Source organism: Rutidosis leptorrhynchoides, chromosome 3 (assembly GCF_046630445.1).
Source record: "Rutidosis leptorrhynchoides isolate AG116_Rl617_1_P2 chromosome 3, CSIRO_AGI_Rlap_v1, whole genome shotgun sequence".
NCBI classification, from domain to species: domain Eukaryota; kingdom Viridiplantae; phylum Streptophyta; class Magnoliopsida; order Asterales; family Asteraceae; genus Rutidosis; species Rutidosis leptorrhynchoides.
Genome location: NC_092335.1, coordinates 167,251,414 through 167,265,457, shown reverse-complemented (window position 1 = coordinate 167,265,457; position 14,044 = coordinate 167,251,414).

Below are 14,044 nucleotides of genomic sequence, written 5' to 3'. Positions count from 1 at the left end.
CCGCCACAAAAGTGAACCCATCCTCTAAAAACCCAACGCACCCTAGGGAAAAAAGAAAGACCTCCAACACGGAGATCTTCATCTAGCTCAAAACCAAAGGCACAATAAAAAAGGATGGTCCAGGCGAGAGAAACAAAGTCGCAAAACCACCAACCGCAACCAAAGCCTGCTTACTACTGCCGCTCACTACCCTTTGTCAACAATGGATGTCCAAACCAACGGGGAAAAGGATTGGTTGATCAAATCAACAGAGTTAGACAACCACCACATCTGCCACCACCATCTACCATCAGAATCCTCAACCAACGGGGTGGAGAAACACCAACAAGGTGGCACACCACCGGGAACCCCATATTCGATCATCAGGCAGCAGCAAGAGTGCGTAGTAAGCAACAACAATAATCTGACCCGTCCTACAACTTCCGGTGGGCACCATCAACAAGGTGGTGCACCACCAGAAACCACAAAGATTGTCAGATGCGGTAAGGATAAGTCACTGAAGAAGTAGCTGTGAGGAAAGGCAAACAAGTGAAAACTAGAAAAATTGATATTGCTCGAATTATACACGTTTTACCTCGCAATATCTATCTCATTACACTCGGTTTTGAGGATCATTGAGCCCGAAAGTTGTATATTAGCGTAAAAGTGTCGGTTCAGTACTTAAAGCTCAAATTAGTGTAAAATTGACCAAAATCTATCCTATTTAGTGAATCAAAGTGCAGGGCATGATTCAAAGTGAAAAGGGATTTCAAAATGGGCAATTCCAAGTGAAAAATGAAGATTTTGGAAGTGCAGTAGAGTGGTGCGGCGCACCAGATACAAAAGGCAGCGCACCTTAACACTAAAAAGTAAAATTTCAAATTCATAACTTGAAGAATAATTTTTCGGTTACAAGGTGCGGCGCACCCACCTTATGGTGCGCCGCACCTAGCCCTCACGTTATAAGGTGCGGTGCACCTCGCTGTTTTTGGGTGCATAATTTTTCAAAGTATAAAAGGCACAAAATAGGGTTTTAAAGGGAGAGTTGCAGTTTTTGTAATGATTTTTCACCCCAAAACCTTAATTTCATCATCCAAGTGGAGATTAAGGCTAATTTGGAAAATCAAGCAAAAGCTCAAGCAATCTTATCATTAGATATATCTAGTTTTATTAATTGGGTTGTAATCTCCACTTTTATTTCTCTAGTTTTGAATTGAATACTTGTAATAGCTTAATATGATGTTTATTTGTGATTCAATGCATTTGATTAGTGTAATCTTAGCCATGCTTGGCTAATTTGATTGTGTTTGCTTATCTATGAATCTTTAGTGTAGGGATTTTTCCATAAATTATTGAATAAAGTTGTTTGAATGATATACATGAGCAAGTGTTATTGTGTTAGCTATAGATCCATTGTTATGCATTTGTTTTAGGCTTTACTTTGATTACATGGATTGTGTAAGTGATTTGAGTTGTGAAACAAATTGTGCTTACACACTCTAAGTGATCTAGACAACTAAATTGGGAATTTCAATTGATTGTGTTCTTAGTTTAGGTTGGTTTTCAATTGGCCTTTAGTCAACATAGTGGTGTTTGATTATCTTAAGTGATTTTGATAGTTGAAGGGTTCTAAGTGATTTGAACCCAAACATAATCTCAATGACCGCTCATAATTAACTTGATAGACTTGATTAAGATTTGGTAGTGATGTCAAACGTTTAACAGTTCAATGACTAATGCGATAGCAATTTGGGTAAAACGGGGCAATCCAAACATAGAGAGGATTAGGTAAGTGAACACTACTTAGTTAATTAATTTAGATCTCAATATCTAGTTACCTGCTACTTGTTGCTAGTTATAATTGTTAGTTTAAGTCTTGTTTATTTGTGCAAGTTTAAGTTGATAGTTAAAATCAATCAAATCCCCCCCCCCCCACAATCAAACAAATCCTAGAACAATTAATAGTTTCAACTATTCGATTTACACCGCTCTCTTGGGACGAACTTGAAATGAATACCTACATAAAAAGTGTTATAATAATCGGGTTTTATGTAACATCCCGCCTTTTTCCGTTAAATTTATTTTTAACACCGTTTTTTTTAAATAATACCTTTCGTTATTTAAATTTGTAGTTTCCGTTGACTAACGTTCATAATAATTCCGTCATTTAATTATAACATCACTCGTTTACTCGAGCGTTTTTAAAATATTCGTTTGGTTAATTCCCGCACCCGCTCTGAAACTTGAGGGACTAGTTCCGCCACTTGACCAAAGAGGTGGCTAGTAGTTGACTAGTCAACCACTCACCACCTCCACCCACTCATTCATCCATTTCTATTTTTTTTTTCTTTCTTTCTTTTTTTCTTTCTCTCAAGAACACAAACATAAATCATCATCTAAATCCGGATCGGGAAGCAAACTTCAAAACAAATTACATATTCGTGATCCTCTCTTCATCCTCTTCGATTTGGTACCAATTTCATCCATTTTGGGTAACTTTCTAAAATCACTAATTTTCTTTAAATTCGTGTTTTTGACTTGAAATTGTGTTAGTTAGTGTCTATGGCTCGTGTATAATATGAATATATGTTTTGTTTGCTCGATTTGTTGATTTGGAGTAACTAGTATGAACTTTGAAATGGGTGTGCTTAATCTTTGATTTTGGATGATTAAATGTTGTTTAATTGTTAAAGTTCATGTTTTAATTGTGTTACTAGTATCACTAGCTTCGTTTTGATGCGTAGGTTGATTAAGAAAACTTCAAACATGTGATTATTGATTTTTGTGAATTTTGGTTAGGGTTTGATAGACTTTGAAATGAACTTTTGATGCGTTGAATGCTTGTTAATGTTGTTAGTAAGTGTTTAGATGCAATTTATGCTTAATTACCTTCGAAACGGCATATCGTATGTGTAAATCGGATTCCCGAATCATAAAATACGTTTTACGAACTTGAAACTTTGAAAATAAACCTTTCTTGATCAATTGACTAGTTTTTGGTTATTGTAATTGATGTTTTTGCTTGTGAAAGGTAGTTAATTGTATTCCTTGTCAAAAGAGCTTTCCAATGATATAAGATGCGTATTCTAAGTGTTTACGGTTTGCGTTTTGTGCTAAATTGAATTTTGGATCAAGACTTGAACTTTTGAAACTGACCAGGTACCAGGCCACGCCTAATGTCGCGGCGCGACACCTCTGGCCGCGGCGCGGCAATAGCCGTGTTTGGGTTCTGACCTACTTTGTCAAATTTCGAAAAATGTTTGCTATGCTACGCACCTCCGATTAACATGTAACTTGGCCAACATGCTCATATATGACTTCTAAGCTTAGAAAAATAGTTTGGGACCCGACCCGAACGTGTTGACTTTTTCGTTGACTTTGACCAAGTTTGACTTTTAGTCAAACTTAACCAAACTTTTATACAATCGTTCTAACATGCTTTTATACTTGATTCTTGCATGAAACTTGACAACGTGATTCACATGCTATACTATTCGAGTCGTACGAGCCATAGGACTAATTGAACACATTTCGCTCGACCTTGTGTCGTAACCGGTTAATTGATACAACTTACTTGTTTAGGTCAAGGCTAAGCAACTTTCATGCATACGTTTACTTTGTGAAGTACCTTTATACTCGTGCACTCGAGGTGAGATCATAGTCCCACCTTTTCAACAACTTTTTATACTTTTAAATTGTGGGCTGAGGAACATATACTTTGTTACATCTTATACTACTTACTTTTATGTTTTGAACACAAGTCCGATGAAACAAACATTCTACAGCGAGTTTAGAACAAAAATCCTCAATTCGATTATCATTAGTTACACTTGCCGGGTGTAAGCGAGAACTTATGTTGTATGGATCCATATGGGTTTGACAAACCCTCATTCAAACGGTTCGCTACCGTTTACGAATGGAATATATTTTTGTGAAACAGTGTATGTTCTAACACTAAGTGATGGGGTTCTATGGAAGGAAATGTTAAGCATTGATAATTGGGTGCTCGCGAACCAACTTTTGGAATGCAACTTTTGGATGATCAATTTATGGAAATACTAAATCTTGTGGTTCAAAATATAACTTTTATTAATACACCTATGATTTCACCAACGTTTTTCGTTGACAGTTTTCTATATGTTTCTCAGGTTCATACATGGCTATTTGATACATGCTTCCGCGTACATTCATACTTGCTTGGGGTCAAGCATACATGCATACACTCTGATTTCATGCTTGGAGTCAAGCATACATACATGCATACGCTAGTGATAGCACCTTTGGATTCAAACATATTGTTTACATACTTACGCTATTTATAGCAACTGTGATTTTAAACTAATTATGTCGCAAGATATTTCATTTGTACTTTACTACTTTTGTAAACTTAAACTTGTTGTCGATCCGTTTGGTGAACTAAACTTTGCAAGTCATGCACATTTCAAATGAATGCGACATAATTTTGGTCAAACGCGTCTCATATAGGGACTATGACCACGCAACGGGACCTAAGTAGCGGCGCCGTCAATAACGGTTTTGGTCGGGTCGTCACAAGTGGTATCAGAGCGTTGGTTGTAGGGAACTAGGATATGCATTAGTGTGTCTGACAGAGTCGTTAGGACGCATTAGTGAATCTAGACTACAACCGGATATTTAACCATTGCATTCTGACATACATTTGCTATAGATAGCACTTACTTGACTACTTGTGCATTATACTTGAATCATTCTTAGGCAAACTTCTTAATGGTACCAAGTTTTCATCTTACGAACTCGTATTCCGCCACTTTTTAGTAACACACGTAAATTCATGATTCATACACGTATGGATGACGACGACTTCATTAGTCACACTTGTTCGGGAACTCTGTCTCTCGGATTGTTATTTGCCACCGTTTCAACTTACTATCGGTTTTCCACTGGTGTTTCTTACTATCTACTTTTTGGTGTTACTACCATCACTACTCTAGGTGAGTATCGTCATCAACATTTATCACTACGGTTGCGTGCTACTCGTTATCATGACTCGTTACCCTTTTCATACCTGAATACCTTATTGTCTGACTCGAACCACATTGACGTGAACAATCATTTATACACTTCCCTCGGGAAATGCATCTTCAGAGTTGCACAAATTCTTTTGATTAATACGAGTCACGTTAGAGACGTCGTTACACTTTGTTTATTTTAAATTTTCACGATTACACGAACTTGATTCTATGGAGTGATGTGGGAATGGAGGTATGAGTTAGCGTAATATAACGTCATTTGATCAACGTAGTTATATTACGGTAAGTCATACCAAAGTTCTAATGACACGTGATGGTGGTTGGACTCGATCAACCTAATCACCACCATGTGCCATGTACATGACTTCATTTTCTTGTTTGAACATCCGACAACTCCGAGAATACTGATAACAACCATACCCGAGACACATCGTCGATTATTATCAAACCATACTTATGCTTCCGAATGAATGAAAAATTCCTTCGACTTCAACCATATGCTATACGTGTATACTATCTCGTTTTCGCACAATTTTATCGACGAACTACAAAATGCTTGGTATGCTCACATCGAGGGGGGAACCTCTCTCGCTTTACACTCGCACTTTCGTATAAGGAAATCTTTATTCTAAATTCTTAATGGAGAGAGAGACTCTTCACATTATACTAGTATTCGCCTCGAGGGTGAATAGTCATAACGAACGTTTTCGGAAACCGATAAATCTTTCGCGGCGCGAAATTCTTGAGAAACAAAAACTTGTTCCAACAAACGTTTTTACGTCCTAACAAACTCTTTCAAATGTACCTTACGGAGATGTACCTCATTTCGGATCGAGATCCTCGTTTCACTTCTAGATTTTGGAGTGCCTCACAAAAAGTCTCGGGACCACGTTTAAACATGAGTACAACACATCAACCATAAACCGACGAACAAAGCAAATGTACAATTCAAACCTTGGAAACCGTAATACGAGCTTGTGTTATCAACTCCAAATTTACTTGAGAAGAGTATTTTCCTTTAGCCGAATTCTCTTACTACAATAATTTTCATTCGAGTATTAACGTCACACTTTTCGAGGACCCGTATAGCCGCAATTATCGTTTTCTTAATCGTTGAACCGAAGTAGGTGACAAGCGAACCACCGGACCCGAAATCATTCATGAAACAACCGGAAAATTTTTCAATTCCAAGAAAGGCTCAAGGCGGATCGTAGTCGCCAAAAGAACTATGCCGATGTTAGACGTGAACCTCTCGAATTCCAAGTGGGTAACCGCGTAACGTTAAAGTCGCACCTTGAAAAGGTGTAATCCATTTCGGGAAACGTAGATAGCTAAACCCGCGATATTTTTAGTCCTTTTAAAATCCTGGGGCGTTTTGGACCCGTTACTAGCCGTTTAGATTTTTCAACTCATTCGAGTCTCCGTTCATCCTAAATTCTACGTATCAAACTTAAAGGCGTGTCTTGCGAAACAAGAACTTGTTATCCTCTTCGATGAACTTACTATCAATGATAAACTCCACCTCATAGGAGGACCGATTGAAACTATAAATCGTGAAACCAAAATTTAAACCAACGTAAAAACCCCGACTGTCAAAGTTCGTTGAAATACTCAAGGAAGTACCTTCACTTATTCGTAGAATCGGCAACACAACATCTCGAGGAAAAAACAACGACTACTACTTCCAACTAAATTTCGGGACGAATTTCTTTTAAGGTGTAGGTAATGTAACATCCCGCCTTTTTCCGTTAAATTTATTTTTAACACCGTTTTTTTTTAAATAATACCTTTCGTTATTTAAATTTGTAGTTTCCGTTGACTAACGTTCATAATAATTCCGTCATTTAATTATAACATCACTCGTTTACTCGAGCGTTTTTAAAATATTCGTTTGGTTAATTCCCGCACCCGCTCTGAAACTTGAGGGACTAGTTCCGCCACTTGACCAAAGAGGTGGCTAGTAGTTGACTAGTCAACCACTCACCACCTCCACCCACTCATTCATCCATTTCTATTTTTTTTTTCTTTCTTTCTTTTTTTCTTTCTCTCAAGAACACAAACATAAATCATCATCTAAATCCGGATCGGGAAGCAAACTTCAAAACAAATTACATATTCGTGATCCTCTCTTCATCCTCTTCGATTTGGTACCAATTTCATCCATTTTGGGTAACTTTCTAAAATCACTAATTTTCTTTAAATTCGTGTTTTTGACTTGAAATTGTGTTAGTTAGTGTCTATGGCTCGTGTATAATATGAATATATGTTTTGTTTGCTCGATTTGTTGATTTGGAGTAACTAGTATGAACTTTGAAATGGGTGTGCTTAATCTTTGATTTTGGATGATTAAATGTTGTTTAATTGTTAAAGTTCATGTTTTAATTGTGTTACTAGTATCACTAGCTTCGTTTTGATGCGTAGGTTGATTAAGAAAACTTCAAACATGTGATTATTGATTTTTGTGAATTTTGGTTAGGGTTTGATAGACTTTGAAATGAACTTTTGATGCGTTGAATGCTTGTTAATGTTGTTAGTAAGTGTTTAGATGCAATGTATGCTTAATTACCTTCGAAACGGCATATCGTATGTGTAAATCGGATTCCTGAATCATAAAATACGTTTTACGAACTTGAAACTTTGAAAATAAACCTTTCTTGATCAATTGACGAGTTTTCGGTTATTGTAATTGATGTTTTTGCTTGTGAAAGGTAGTTAATTGTATTTCTTGTCAAAAGAGCTTTCCAATGATATAAGATGCGTATTCTAAGTGTTTACGGTTTGCGTTTTGTGCTAAATTGAATTTTGGATCAAGACTTGAACTTTTGAAACTGACCAGGTACCAGGCCACGCCTAATGTCGCGGCGCGACACCTCTGGCCGCGGCGCGGCAATAGCCGTGTTTGGGTTCTGACCTACTTTGTCAAATTTCGAAAAATGTTTGCTATGCTACGCACCTCCGATTAACATGTAACTTGGCCAACATGCTCATATATGACTTCTAAGCTTAGAAAAATAGTTTGGGACCCGACCCGAACGTGTTGACTTTTTCGTTGACTTTGACCAAGTTTGACTTTTAGTCAAACTTAACCAAACTTTTATACAATCGTTCTAACATGCTTTTATACTTGATTCTTGCATGAAACTTGACAACGTGATTCACATGCTATACTATTCGAGTCGTAACGAGCCATAGGACTAATTGAACACATTTCGCTCGACCTTGTGTCGTAACCGGTTAATTGATATAACTTACTTGTTTAGGTCAAGGCTAAGCAACTTTCATGCACACGTTTACTTTGTGAAGTACCTTTATACTCGTGCACTCGAGGTGAGATCATAGTCCCACCTTTTCAACAACTTTTTATACTTTTAAATTGTGGGCTGAGGAACATATACTTTGTTACATCTTATACTACTTACTTTTATGTTTTGAACACAAGTCCGATGAAACAAACATTCTACAGCGAGTTTAGAACAAAAATCCTCAATTCGATTATCATTAGTTACACTTGCCGGGTGTAAGCAAGAACTTATGTTGTATGGATCCATATGGGTTTGACAAACCCTCATTCAAACGGTTCGCTACCGTTTACGAATGGAATATATTTTCGTGAAACAGTGTATGTTCTAACACTAAGTGATGGGGTTCTATGGAAGGAAATGTTAAGCATTGATAATTGGGTGCTCGCGAACCAACTTTTGGAATGCAACTTTTGGATGATCAATTTATGGAAATACTAAATCTTGTGGTTCAAAATATAACTTTTATTAATACACCTATGATTTCACCAACGTTTTTCGTTGACAGTTTTCTATATGTTTCTCAGGTTCATACATGGCTATTTGATACATGCTTCCGCGTACATTCATACTTGCTTGGGGTCAAGCATACATGCATACACTCTGATTTCATGCTTGGAGTCAAGCATACATACATGCATACGCTAGTGATAGCACCTTTGGATTCAAACATATTGTTTACATACTTACGCTATTTATAGCAACTGTGATTTTAAACTAATTATGTCGCAAGATATTTCATTTGTACTTTACTACTTTTGTAAACTTAAACTTGTTGTCGATCCGTTTGGTGAACTAAACTTTGCAAGTCATGCACATTTCAAATGAATGCGACATAATTTTGGTCAAACGCGTCTCATATAGGGACTATGACCACGCAACGGGACCTAAGTAGCGGCGCCGTCAATAACGGTTTTGGTCGGGTCGTCACATTTTAAGTGCTCGTTAGTTGTGTGTGCTTATTTGTAGTGTTTGAATCTTGTTTAAATTTGAGGGTAATTGATGTATTGTGCAACACGCATCACACTTTCTTGGTGCCGCTGTCGGGGAACGGTTAGCTAATTGAATATTTGGTTTAAGCTTTTAATTGTTCGATCCTTTTGTAAGGATTTATCCTTGCAAAAGTTACTTTATATATATATATATATATATATATATATATATATATATATATATATATATATATATATATATATATATATATATATATATATATATATATATATATATATATATATATATATATATATATATATAAATATATTATTTGTGTTTGGAAAATCGTTTGTGTTTGTGTTGTGATCGAAGGTTATGTACTTTGGTGTATGAAAAGGAGATCCCAAAAGGATAAAGAGTTTGCACATCCATTTTTTGATCCGTAGAAACACATTCACGGGGTTTACAAACGTAGAGAAGAAAGGGTATTGTAACAACCCGTCCTTATCCACCTGGACGAAGTCATCAACATCTGGTCCCATTGCGATGATCGACTCCAAGTAATGTCCTTAAATTGAGCAAATGCACAGCGGAAGACTTAATTCGTACCTGAGAATAAACATGCTTAAAAGTGTCAACCAAAAGGTTGGTGAGTTCATAGGTTTATCATAACAATCATTTCAATATATTAATAGACCACAAGATTTCATAATCATAAACATAATACACTCGCAAGTGTATGTAAAGCATTCTAAGTGGTTGAGCACTTGGTAACCATACTTAACATTTAATCAACGTCGCATTTTCCCTTTATTATGAAATCTCACTACACCGTACCAAGTGTAGTCACGAAACGAAGTACTGTGCAACCGTTGAATACTGGTCGTCCAGCCCGGTTGGGGTTGTCAGGCCCGATAGATCTATCAACAGGATTCGCGTTTACAATACCCATGTAAATAGTAGTTACCAAGCTACAGGGAAGTATGCCAGTGGTACAACTCAACGTAGAATGTATTTTAAGTACTTGTGTCTATTTCGTAAACATTTATAAAAGCAGCGCATGTATTCTCAGCCCAAAAATATATATTGCAAAAGCAATTAAAAAGGGAGCAAATGAAACTCACCTAATGTATTTTGTAGTAAAAATACATATGACTATATTGAACAATGCTGGATTGGCCTTGGATTCACGAACCTAAATCAAGTATTTATATATTAAAACATATAATCACATAATTCTTTTTATTAGTATATAATATTTATATATTAAGGGTTGTAGTTATATAACTAAATTTCAATTAAGATATACCTACTTATTTGTATATTTTATTATATGTTATATACTTTTGTTTTGTAAAATAATTAATATTTACACATATAGTTATATTAATCTATGTATATTGTAATTGATATTATATCATAAATAGTTTGTTATACATAATATTATAAAATTTTATGTACTATTAATATAAGTATATAATGTTTATTTGTTCTATAAAATTAATACTAATTATTGTCAAAATCATGTTAATTTTTAATGATAATCCTAATGATAATATTAATAATAATGATAACAAATAATAAATAAACTACCTAAAATATGAGAAAATGTCACATGTTAAGATCGAACCCACGAACCCTTGGAAAAACAGCCCATCCCTTAACCATATGCGCCACTAGTCTGTTTTTGATTTTAATTCTCCCTTTAATTTATTTAGCCCCGCGTTACCAGTTACCTTCTTCTTCTTTTTTATTTATTTATAAGATTACCATCGTCATCCTCGTTTAACTCATAAACATTGTAACATCATCATCATTATGTATCATTGCTGCTGATAATGCTAAAAACGAACATATATTTCATAGCATTATTCCTCAAGAAAGACAAGCTTTTAGTTGCAATTGTTCTATTTACAAGTGATATTCGTTTAAATAATAAAAGGTGAAGACAAAAGACAGATTCGACGAATTGAAGACGCAAACGACTAAAAAGCTCAAAAGTACAAAAGACAATCAAAGAGGTTCCAATTATTGATAAGAAACGTCTCGAAATTACAAGAGTACAAGATTCAAAACGCAAAATACAAAAAATAAAATTGTACGCAAGGACGTTCGAAAATCCGGAACCGGGACCAGAGTCAACTCTCAACGCTCGACGCAACGGACTAAAAATTACAAGTCTACTATGCACAAGAATATAATATAATATATAAATAATTATATTAATTATTTATATTTTATATTTATATATAAAATCCGTCGGCAAGAAAGACTCCAAAAGATGTGAGCTGTAATTTCAATCTCCGCGACTCGCGGAGTTTGAAGGCCAAAAGGGCCGCGAGTCGCGGAGCCCCAAAAATCGAAATTCCCTATAAAGCCAACCGAATTCTGATCACAATTCATATCTTTTTCTTCTCTTATCATACGTAAAATTTATATATATATATATAATTTATATTTTAATTTTAATTTTAATTCTAATAATAAGGGTATGTTAGCGAATGTTGTAAGGGTGTAAGTCGAAATTCTGTCCGTGTAACGCTACGCTATTTTTAATCATTGTAAGTTATGTTTAACCTTTTTATATTAATGTCTCGTAGCTAAGTTATTATTATGCTTATTTAAAACGAAGTAATCATGATGTTGGGCTAATTACTAAAATTGGGTAATTGGGCTTTGTACCATAATTGGGGTTTGGACAAAAGAACGACACTTGTGGAAATTAGACTATGGGCTATTAATGGGCTTTATATTTGTTTAACTAAATGATAGTTTGTTAATGTTAATATAAAGATTTACAATTGGGCGTCCCTATAAATTACCATATACACTCGATCGGACACGATGGGCGGGGTATTTATATGTACGAATAATCGTTCATTTAACCGGACACGGGAATGGATTAATAGCCACTAGAATAATTAAAACAGGGGTGAAATTACATTCAAGGGTAATTGGTGTAATTGTTAACAAAGTAGTAAAACCTTGGTTTACACGCAGTCGATAACCTGGTGTATTCATTAAACAAAGTATTAAAACCTTGTTACAATTCGAATCCCCAATTAGTTGGAATATTTAACTTCGGGTATAATAATAATTTGATGAGGACACTCGCACTTTATATTTATGACTGATGGACTGTTATGGACAAAAACCAGACGGACATATTAAATAATCCAGGACAAAGGACAATTAACCCATGGGCATAAAACTAAAATCAACACGTCAAACATCATGATTACGGAAGTTTAAATAAGCATAATTCTTTTATTTCATATTTAATTTCCTTTATTTTATATTTAATTGCACTTCTAATTATCGCATTTTTTATTGTTATTATATTTAATTGTATTTTTAATTATCGTACTTTTTAATTATCGCAAGTTTATTTTATCGCACTTTTATTATTCGCAATTTCATTATCGTTATTTACTTTACGCTTTAATTTAAGTCTTTTATTTATTTTATATTTTACAATAGGTTTTAACTGCGACTAAAGTCTTAAAATCGACAAACCGGTCATTAAACGGTAAAAACCCCCTTTATAATAATAATATTACTTATATATATGTTTGTATTTTTATAAAAGTAAACTAATATAGCGTTACGCTTTGTTTAAAGATTTCCCTGTGGAACGAACCGGACTTACTAAAAACTACACTACTGTACGATTAGGTACACTGCCTATAAGTGTTGTAGCAAGGTTTAAGTATATCCATTCTATAAATAAATAAATATCTTGTGTAAAATTGTATCGTATTTAATAGTTTTTCCTAGTAAAATATAAACTATTTTGTATACACCTCACATAACATCAAGTATTTTTGGCGCCGCTGCCGGGGAACACTCTTAAACGCCGAAAGCGCAACGCTAATATAAAAAAAAAAAAAAAAGATTTTTAGTTAACTTTTATTAAAATTCGTTTTTGTAAAAATACGTGTTAATTATTCAAAAATATAAAAAGAAAAACAAAAATATAAGTATTTTTTTTTAAAATATTTAAGTTTTATAAGTTTCTTTATTCTTATTTTAATTTATAAAAATATAAGTTTTATTAAATATCTTTTATATATAGAAAAAACAGAAAACAGAAAATAAAAAAAAATAAATAAAGAAAAAACGCGTCGAATTTAAAGCTGTCATCTGAATTCTGGAACCCCGCGACTCGCGGGGTTTGAAGCATTAATTACCGCGACTCGCGGAGCTTCTCTGACAGACGACAGAAGCCCTAATTCAGCATTAATTACGGGTATTAATTAATTATAATTATTATTTAACCCTAATTATTATTATTATTATTATTAGTTTTATTTTAACTTTTACTTTTTATTTAATTTATGTATTTAGTATTAATTAGTTTACTTAAATTATAAAATTAGTAGTTTTATTAAAAAAATAATATAAAAATAATATTTTTATAAAAATTGTACTTTTTACAACTTTTTGTATATTTTTATATTTTGTCCCTTTTTAATCGTTGTAGCATAATATTTGTATTTTTCTCTCATAATTAATTTTAAATTTAGTTTTTGTCATAGTTATTTTTACTCCTAGATTTTTAGGTTTTGCCGTAGAATTCCTTAAGTGTTTTTTTTTCTTTAGACTAAGTTTTAGGTGCTTTAGAATTTTGCGACGCCTTTTTAAGTTTTAGTTTCTTTTTAAGTTATTTCCATTTGGTATTTAGTTTTTCCTGTAAGCTTTAATATTTTTAGACACCTTTTACTATGTAACAATTATCATTCCAATTAGTAATTTCAATTTGCGATTATAATTTTAAGTTAGTTGTAGTAATAAGGTTAGGTTAGTCAAGTATTTTTAAGT